Source organism: Perissodus microlepis, chromosome 10, assembly GCF_051167445.1.
Source record: "Perissodus microlepis isolate ML-2025 ecotype Zambia chromosome 10, ASM5116744v1, whole genome shotgun sequence".
Taxonomy (NCBI): Eukaryota; Metazoa; Chordata; class Actinopteri; order Cichliformes; family Cichlidae; genus Perissodus; species Perissodus microlepis.
In genome coordinates this window covers 12,710,729-12,721,562 of record NC_140470.1, presented here as the reverse complement: position 1 = coordinate 12,721,562, position 10,834 = coordinate 12,710,729, and the positions used below count along the sequence as shown (strand labels likewise).

At 37.8% G+C, this 10,834-nt stretch overlaps 1 protein-coding gene across 3 annotated transcripts in view; it reads left to right on the top strand.

The window, feature by feature from the left end:
* Positions 1-2,494: 2,494 nt before the first annotated feature.
* sptbn2 (spectrin, beta, non-erythrocytic 2) overlaps positions 2,495-10,834 on the top strand; it is a 49,411-nt gene continuing 41,071 nt past the window's right edge. For 2 of the 3 annotated variants that reach the window (XM_084942112.1, XM_084942108.1), the window contains exon 1: positions 2,496-3,024. The gene's annotated coding sequence lies outside the window, so the exon portion shown is untranslated. Of the gene's footprint in view, positions 3,025-10,834 lie in introns of all 3 variants that reach the window. The other variant, XM_084942109.1, reaches the window with a different exon arrangement.

Sequence of the window (10,834 nt, the reverse complement as noted above, 5' to 3'; positions counted from 1 at the left end):
AGGAGCCTAGTTTGAGAATCTGAAGCTTTAAGGTCCAGTTATACATTTAATACTCCAAGCATTTAACGATATTTTACACATTTAAAGTAATAAGAGAATTATAGACCAAAATAAATTTGAATGTGCTCACCTTTTGTCATGAAATGATTTGCTTAATGACTGGAGAATTGTCAGAGCTATAAAAGGAATTTAAGCCCACCTTAAAAGGGCACTTCACTCAAAAAATACAGTGTAGCTACATCCCCTCTATTGTTGTATGAGTTTCCCAGTTTTGAAGGCATCAGCTGTACAACAGTAGAAACAACTTTCTTGTCTTGAATCTAATAGGAAAAAATATTACTTGCTTTGGTTTAAGGATATGTACTTGGCATTATGGACAAACACTGGATGGAGGTCCATCCATAAAGGCCACAGTGCTCCCTCAGCTGAATTCTGCTAACATACTTCAACTATAAGTTACATTAATTCCTACAGAGTGGTGATAAAAAATTAAACACTCACAGTGCTGATAAATTATTGCAGTGAGAACTCAATTCAGTTATCCAGTTACTGGTAGTTTAGTGCTTCTGCATCAATCATGTTAACCAGAATGGAGGACATTGTGCGGATGGACCTGTGCTGGTTAAACCTTGGGAAGTACCCCTCATGTGTCTTTGAAACTAAAAAAGGGCCTTCATCAGCTTACGCAGCTAGTTTTAAAACAAGTAACTCCCTTGAAAATTGCTAAACAAATGGAAATGCGCTGAAGATAGTCTGTGCTCTCAGTCAGCTGTCCTAGTGTCTGTGCATGAGTGATTTATTGATCCACTTCTGCGCCTAGAGAAAATGTGTCTCCTGCTTGTCTCCTAATTTGCTTCTGCAATCTAAGACAGATATTTTTACACTTTTATAACTGTGGATTCATTTTTCTATGAGTCTATGGTTGTTATTATGCATACCAGTTTGTGATTGTGGTTTAAAGTGGCTCGTTTATTCTTAAATTTATTGTGTAGACTGGCACAGTGTATAGATTTAGTAATCACAGAGGACTGACTCTTGTAATACCCTTTAAAATGTAAATGTAACAGATACTGCTGTACATATTTGCTTATAAATTCTAGACAAAGTGTATGTGAGTGCAAGCATTTCTTTTTAATGGAATAGCAAAGTAACTTGAACCAGATGCCCTCTTGTCAAAGTTGGTTGCCTGTTCAGTTCATATGCTCTGGCTTTGACACAGAGCAGGCCTAAGAAACTATCTACAGCAGATAAACAGCATTTGAAAGTCATGTCCTTAAGAAACAGGAAAATATCCAGCAAAGATCCAACGTAGGACCCGAGTGATGCATCTGGCCCTTCAATTGATCCATCTATTGATCACCAAAACCTCATCAGAAACAGTCTCAGAGGAAGGGTGGCTGTCAAAAGGCCATTCTTAAGGAAGAGAAACAGAGAAAATGCTGACGTGTATCAAATTTCACAAGAGCTGGACTGAAAATCAGTGACAGCTGGTCTTATGGAGTGATGAATGAGTGATGAAATTTGACATTTTTACTTCAAACTGCTATTGGTATGCATGGAGAAGGCCAGGAGAGAGGTACAACAGTGAGTATCTACAGCCATAAAGCCATAAAGCACAGTGGAGGCTCTGTCATGTTTGGGACTGCATTTCAACTCGTGGTGGGGATCCGGTCAGAACTGATAAAGCAAATAGTGTCAGGTCAATTGGAGAACATTTGACTGGGATATTTCAGCATGACAATGACACCTCAGACACACTGCCAGCACAGTAAATGGTAAATGAACTGTTTTTTTAATAAAAAAGTTCTTAGAAAAGTTCTATATAAGAATCATAATGAGAAGTATGTTGTATAAAGTTGTATAAAGTATGCATTTTATACAGCTAGCGTCATTCACCCATCCATTTAAGCCCCTTTCTATGCTTATGTGTTTTCTAACATTAACATCTAACATTCACTCCCATCAGAGAGCAATGTGGGGTTAATAAAGATAAACTGCCCCCCCCTTCAAAAAAGCATACCTACATAGAAACTTCATGGCTCACTATAGGTCATGGATTGGCCTCCCCAGATCTCAATACCAAAGCAGTGTGGGATCATCGTGACAGAGTGACCAACAAAAAGCAGCCAGCATCCAAAGAAGAGCACTGGGAAGTCCAAGAAGCCTTAAAAACGCTGTTGAAGAATTAAAACTATGTTTCAGGTTAGTAAGAATTATTGCACGTTTCAATGAAATGCTCCAATTTATTTTCCTAGCATAATATGAAGAAATGGGGGGGCTGGTTTGACACTTGCACAGCACTGTAGATAGACAGAGTCTAATTAAAAGCACAGTATATGAAAGTGAAAGCTTTCAGTTTTAGCACCAGGGACAGCACCAGACACAAGGACAGAGCATTATCTTCCTGCTATTGTTGAGAATACTGATACTGTGAGAATACTGCGCGACTGTGAAGGGTCAGAACCCAACCTACACACCCTCCCACTCACCCGCCACCTAACCCCCTCCCACGCACATCCCTAGCTACCACCACCACATCTACTTTTTCTTTCTTTCTTCTCCCTGTTGAACGTTAGCACAGGGAGCTGGAGTCAGTGAGGTACGGACGGTCCTTCGGATGCTCGGCTGCCGGGGGGGGGGGAGAGAAGAAGCTGCTGCGGATATCCGTCTCATACCTGCCTCAAAACGGGGTCCTCTCAGCCTGTATATGTTTTCCCCCCCAGCAGACCGTTTTGCTGTGTGAAAGCTAAATAAAGAGAGAGCCTGGTTTGGTTTCGTAACGCGCTGCACCGCTAGCAGCGCGGAGGGAAAGAGGTTTTTCGAGGATGCGGATTTAAAGGGAAGACGTTACCAGTGTCACCTGGGATTTTTGTTAAACCGTTAATATTCTAATTTAGCGTAGCCGGACGCGTCCGAGAGAAAAGGAAGATTTTTCACATGTTTGGTTAAATTTCGCATATAGCGACGCGATAGGACAAAAAAAGAAAACATCGAGGGCCTCTTAAACAGAAGAGAAAATAAGGGGTAAGTGTGTGTGTTGTTGGTTTTTTTTGTCTCTTTATTTTCCGCCACCAGCAGGCTAGCCACTCGTAACAAAGCTAATGAGGGGGGAGTCTGATATTCAGGTGACTTGCTGTTAGCTTGCCACTGCTATTAGCTTTTCATGCCAAAAGACAACGTTTTCTGTTTTACATTTCTGTGACTGGAGATAAGCCTGCATACATTTCTGTTATGTTAGCTGCCTGGTTGGGAAGTGTCCAACTGCAGCGCGTTGTGTTAGTCGTTGGGAACATCTCTGTGTACGTCTGCCTCTTCTTGCCTTTGTTTGAATCGATGTCAAATGCAGCCACATTTTATCTGCGTGTTGTGCACAGCCACTCAGCCAGCCTGCCTGTGGATCTTTGATTCAGCATCTGCTTCTACACCAACCAAGCCTTGCCGCTTGCCCCTGGCTATGTTTTTTACGTACCATACCATGATATGCTACAGTGCTGGCATCTTATAAAGCTGTGGGCTTCGTGGTTATGTTATGTTATCATATGACATTTGAGATTTATTCTGCGTGCCTGGCCTAGGCTGTGAGTCATAGCTTGGGATGCATCAGGTAAAAGTAAAAATGAGGGCTCACTAGGGAAGAGATGATTGCAATCAAAAGCCAGTTAACACGTTGTTTTGAAATGTGCAAGTTTGCTATATGGACATCAAGCGCCTCACTTTTTAACTAGCAGATAGCACGGAGCTGGCATTTACTGGCCACCACGTGTAGATCCATGTTTCATTGGACCAGAAACGTCTGCACTGAAAATGGTTGGAAAACAAAAACCCTCACATGGCATATATGGTTTATTGTAATCAGTATTCTTGATGAGGAATTTGCAATTTGATGTTTTTGTCTAACGTTGGTACTGGGTAACACCCATGATGGGGTGTTTTTGTTGATTTTATGTATGTATTTATTTATTTTTTAAACCTTAAAGCACAAATTAGTAATGCAGGGCTAAAATGTTTAGGTGTTGTAAACCACACAGTAGCTAAGGAGTTTGTTGATGTCACTTAACTGCTGTTAGGGCTACAAGAGTCTGCAAGGAAATGGTTTGAAACCAAAGTGAGGATCTCTTCATTAGAAGACAGTCATCCAGTTGTTCTCAGCACAGTACAGCTCTGGTTTGTGGCTCAGTTTATATTCAGTGACTGAATCTCTAGCTTTACAGAGTAGGTTAGAAAGCAGATTAATTCTGTGATATTTCCATTGCCTTTCCTCCCCCTTTCCTGTATCATAGGCCTGAAAACTGGTTCGGATGTTAATGTTTGTTATAATTGTATGATTTTTTTGTTGTTGTTGTTGAATTCATGTCTATAAAGTCAACACAAAATAAGTAAAATATATTCTAAAATGTCATTTTAATTTCATGTAGGATTTGAGTTGTTTTAATTGGTAAAGACCTTTCCTGTCAGCTAGGCCTGAAATCATTCTGCATGTCCTCAGTTCATATTCATCACAAAAAATTTAGGGACAGTTTCCAGTGCCGGGTAGTCCAGTACATCATTAAAACCCACTATGACCTCAATAATAAACGTAATCATGATTTTTACTGTGACAACTCTGAATATGTTAAAGCTTTGTAAAAGGCAAATTTATGGCAGAGATGATTTGGTAGTGAGTGTATGTTTCACATTCAGCAGTGTGTTATGAAACAGTGCTGGATTTTGTGCCGTTCTACCATTTCTACTGTTCTACTTCATATGTTTTCTATCCCTGGTATTAAGGCTTGTACAACTATTGTCTCTAAATAGCCATACTAAGGTTTTTTATGGCTTGAAATAAGCCTTAAGGGTGGCACTAGGCACATAAACATGACTGGCCTGTATGTAGCTGAGGCAATGAGTCTGTGCTACTTTACTTAACATACATCTCTGCACTTTCTGTTATTTATGGCCATTGATGAACGGAAATGTTGTTGTTGCTTGAAAACTAAACAGGACCAATCCTGCATACCTAAATAATAGGGAAGTACTGATATATTGGCTTTATGCTGTTGTCAGTCAATACTAGCCACTTATAAAAAAATGAAACACATTTACAGATGGCAGTGGCTGACAATTTTGTTACATCACAATCACAATAAGACTAAAAAAGTTATTTTCGTCACTTTTTCGCGGTATGTAACAGAGATGAATGACAACAATAACAAAACAAGCAAAGATATTGCTGTCACCCATTGAAAGCTGTAAAGGTGAACACATGCATTGGCCTAACGTTTCAGAATTGGATCATACCTACCATTATATTGTAAAAAAAAAAAATGAATATGGAGCCACTAATTGAATTATTCAGTATTAGCCAGTTATTCTGCTTGTCTCTTTCTTTGTGGAGTTGATCCCAGTTCTTGCTACAAATAGATTTTGCTTTTCACATGATGGATATGAAGAATAGGTCAGTCTTCTTGTCTTTGTTAGTGGCTTTTCTTCAGATGTATTAACATAAATAGGCTCTTTCTGGACTGCTAATACACATTGTAATCACTGCATTGGCTAGACTTGAAGAAAATATCAGCATACATATATACGTAAACTATATTAGCATATTGTTATAGATTCAGTTCAAGTAACTGATATAACTAACCAGTAATTCTATATATATCATTTAATGTGTGAGCTTAAAAATATTTTTTAAAGTGCCATGTTCCTGGCAGCTGAATAAGCATTTATGTTCAGGAAAGAGGTGTGTGTTGTTGTGGTCAAAGTATTCTCAATTATTGTGTAATTAGACATTGTGCTTAGTGTTTCACTTAGTGCTATATCCTGTTTTCTGGAAGAAGAAATAACAAAACAAAATAGATTAATGCACTAAAATCCTTTCATTGGAGTAAAATGTGCTTGTTGACCAATTATACCTCATGGAATCCAGATCATACGAAAAACACCCAAAAAATGTGGAGACACAGACAGGATGATATAGATGGATAAGAAATTGCTATTAGCTGGCTGGCTGGTTGCCTCGATGAACAGCATTCAACAATAGAATGGGACTTTGAATATGGGCCCCCTGTAGTGCTGATTCTCAAAATCCCTCTTGGACAAGCCTTTTTCAATTCATGCTATTCACACTTTTATCTTGCGGCAGTGAACCATATTACTAACCCAATGTAAGCCTTTTATGGCTGCTTTCTAATGTGCATCTCTTAACAATTCATATTTATAGGTCTAACTACAGGAGCATCTCATGATATAGTGTACTAATATATAATCTATTTATCTATTGTGGTTAATTTATCCAGTCTTTCTACATTTGATACAAATTTAGAACGCTGATTATGATGATTTTTACATCTGATTCTTAAGACAGAATAGATGCAAAGATTAAATAAAATCTTTGGTAAAGAATGTTTAATAGGTTTTAAAAATACTATACTATATAGTATTTTGTACAACATGCTGTTCAAGGGGACCACAAAAACCATAAAATATGTGCTAGTTTTTAATGATTTCTAAAGTTGGAAATCATTAAAAACTAGTATCAGTTTGGATACCTGGCAGAAATAGATTAATGCTGTTCAAGTTGTGTTTCTAAGCAGTTATGTTTTATTGGTTTTCTTATTTATACAACATGTACAACAATACAACTTAACCACAGTGGGGGGAAAAGAAAAGGAAAACCAAAAAACCAAAAAAACCAAAACAAGCCAGAAAATACAACAAGATTATACAAAACCAGGCCTCCCATTTTGTACATAGTTCAACCATTTCGACCAGTATTCGTCAAATGAGTCCGCCTGCAACTTTAGCCTAAAAGTTTTTCTTTCCATAACAAAAATAGTATATATCACGTCAATCCACTCATTTATAGTAGGAGTATCCTCATTAAGCCAACAATGGGTTATGGCCTTTTTGGAAGCCACCAACAGCACACTGAACAAATATTTATCCAGTTTACATAGATTAAGACTCTTTAAGTTCCCTAGGTACAATACTGCAAAATGAAATTGTATTTTCTTTTGGAAGATTGTTTCTGGGACCTTATGTATTTCCTTCAAAAATGGAGCCACAAGAGGACATTCCCAAAAGATGTGGAACTGATTTGCTGCTGCATGTCCACACTGCCTCCAGCATGTTGTCTTATGGGAATAATTGGATTTTTGAGCCGGGGTATTAAAATAACGAATTATATTCTTCCAACTGAATTCCCTCCACGAGGGGGAGCTTGTTACTGACCACTGCTGCATACAGATCCCATCCCAATCCTCTTCTGTTAGGGATAGATTACCATCTGTTTTCCATCTTGCTTTAACATATCTTGTATCATGACCCCTTGGGTTGGTCAGTGAACGATATAATTTGGAAATAATTTTTTGATAGGGTGCATCTCTATATGCATTCTTGAATATGTAAATAATTTCTTCATCCCCAGTCAGTAACTGGGGATGAACATTTTTAAGGTTAAATTGAGGTTTCCGTTCATTAGAATATAGCCGCTTCTCTGAACAACTGTGTGATTATCAACTTAAAGTATTTTAAAACAAAGAAATGTGGTGTGTAGAGCCAGAGACATTATCAGCTGAAGATGTAGCACTGAAATGGTTCTAAATTTAAATCTATGAGAGAATTATCTAAGAGCCAAGATAATGACAGTTTTAACTTCTAAGGGAAAAAGTTGTTAAAACATTATTGTAAACTAGAATTGCCTAACTTATTTGTTTTAATCAGATTTGGCTGGTGATTCTATGCATGCAGTTTTAACGTCCCTGTGACCATTAAAAAGTTAATTTAGTTAATACTCAAAATAACTGTCAAGTGCTTCTGGGTGGACTTTATAATCATTAAAAGCATCTCGCAAGCTGTAACTTTTTTGTTTAACATAAAGTTTAGTGTTATCTCTCAACCCTTTTTCCAAATTTTTTTTATTACACCGAGTGAAATGATACAAATTAATACTACTGTCTATCTTTTTGCTGTGTGGATGCTAATTGCTAATTTAGCTGTGGCTACTCTGCACACAAGAGGAGGGAGAAATAGACACTGGGGAGTTTTATCCCTACTTCCAACAGGAGTTTGCACAGATACATAACAGCTAGAGAACTATTCACAGATCTTCACATATGGTTAAGTTTATGCCAATGTGTAGTGTCAGCTTAGGCCTCATGTGCTTTTGGCGGGTTCAGAAGCAAGGGTGATGTAATGGAAGTGTATTCATGTAGAATAGTAATGTGCACATCTGTGAGGGCACCATTAATACTGAACCTTCTGAAGTGCTTCTACAGTGGGCTTCCAGCATTAATTCAGTTTTAAATGTGGATTAACAGGTTTGGAAATGAACAACATTGCTTTGACTCACAACACTAACATTTCACTCACCAAACTGAGGGAAACACCTCTTGGACAGTCTGTGCCACACTGCAAGCCATAAAAATGTATCAGTAGCACAAACGAGTTACAAAGGTCCAGTTCAGTGATTTTAGTTAGTGAACATGAAGCCTAGAAAACGCTGATCAGTTCCCAGTGTTTTTTGTGCTGGAATATCTGTTAATGAAAACCTAAATTCCAGGGTCCAGATGGATTAATAAAATTCACCTTGCCTAGATATATGAAGCCATCCATAGAGAACAAAATATTTTTTGTACCAGGATCTAAACATTCTTTTAACACTGTAAAGTTGTGCGTTTTAACTTGGGGCTCTTTGGGAATTGACTTACTTTTGCAGCCAGTATGAAGTAGCACTTAAAGATGCTCCAGTTCTATCACTTTTCAAGTGGCTACAGCCATTTTCTGCTCTTGAAGTTATACACGGACTCAGTACAATAGCAGCTCTGCACTTTGCTCTTATAAAAACCAGATTTAGAAATATCTCTATGACCAGATCATGACCATTGTTTTATTGTATCAAGCAATATATTATAGTAAATCAGCAACTATCAGTTAATAAGAGGGTAATATAAATTTATGCTGTCTTTATGGTGCCAAAGCATTTAACATTGGTCTTGCCTAACATTGGTACTCCATTCTTTCACTGAGGATTCACACTGAAATATTTTATGATGTCATGTATACCCAGTAGTTTGCTTAATAAAAATTAGCTCCCTGCGCTAAGAAACAAGGCAGCATCACGTGGGTGTACTATAGGTGTTGACTGTGATGATCTGCTGGTTTTGCTATTTTGATTCATTAAGAAATATTAAATTCACATTTGCATAGCTATTTAGTTGTGTGCTTGCTTGCTTTTGGGTGTGGTTGGTACAATGTGGCGACCAGACTGTAGTCAAGAACTTGACTGAACTTAATGCTTCTAGATTGTTTTTAAGATGCACCACAGTGATACAGATGTCCTTGAACCTGATGCTCCAGGTTATTAGCGTTCCTGGAGCATCAGGAATGCTAGTAACCTGCGTTCCTTATGTGTTGCTCACACAGTTTTCAGTTAAATTTTACACAGTATCTCAGATTCTATGAAAACCAACTATGTAAACTGAACGAGTACCAGCACTCTCTTTATATTATTTATAATATTGCCAGAAGCATTGATGTTGTAGTAGATGCAGTAGAAAACAGGGAAAACACAACTCTTAACATGACATTTTCCAGCTGTTTTTATTATGACAGCTTGTACTCTATTAAACCTGCATCTAGAGGCTTTTAATGAATAAATATCTCTCTTAAAGGTGAGGTCTGGAAGGCTTTTGTCAGCACCACTTATGGGGGCTGATTTTTAGATGGAGAACAGTTGTTTCGCCAGTGCTTCACAAGGTCACAAAGTGTTACACACCCCCACAGAAATCTGAAAGCGCAAAGTCTCACTGCCACTTCAAATCATAGAGCTAGCAAGCAATACTGATATGGACAGTGGTTAAGTACTTGGATAGGAGCATTTGCCGATAATCACTTATCTTAAAATTAAATGAATACCTTTCAGTGTATGCGTTCAGCTTATCAGTTCTTGCTTTTCTCTGGGTACTCTGAAATTACATTTAGGAACTACAGCATCTTAGTGCAGCAACACTGCTTTTTGACTAAAGTGATCACGTTTTTGCCAAAGGTTGCAATTTGCTAAATGAATGCTTGCTAGTCCTTTTCAAAACACTTCAAAGAACAGCTGTGTGACACCACCATTATAAGTAACACCAACGTGGTGATTTAAATCTGCCGCAGACCTTAAATATGTGTTATTTTCTGTCACCCAGATGAACATATTTCATGAGGTTGTTGTTAATCATGGGGTAACAATTATCAAACTCCTACAGAGAGAGGATGTTGCTAAATAAAACTTTACATTTCAGATGGTTTAGAAACTAAAAAGTAAAGTGGTACAAAAATATTATACACCACTGGTAGAAATCTTAAAAGAAAATCCTGGTGTGTTTTTATATTGGCGCATTAGGATTTTTAATGGTAACTGAAATGTTTGAGAGCAAGGCTTTGTTTTTTATTTTGTCATTATAGCTCACATTCAGCCACATTATTCATATATTGGGTAGTCTTGTTGGTTCCAGGTATTTTTGTATTGGCCAGTTGTCCATAAAGTAGTAAAGCTTTCTGATTGGCTGAAGCTATTTTCACTGATATGAATGATCTGGTATGAATCCGAAGCACTGTGTATTAGCACATGCAGGCGTGATGCCCGAGCTCGTGCCTGCATTTGTTCTTGTGTGTTTTAAAATGGCATGAATAATTAATTCACTGATGTTTTTAATTTGGATTTCTGGCAGCTTGGGAGATTGATGCTATTATAACTCCCAGCCAAATGTATTTAGAAATGAAGGCTAAGCCCTGGACTCATTCAGCTGCAGCAGCAAGAGGGGAGCACAAACACTATAGCATTTGCCTATTTTTAGTATTAGTCTTA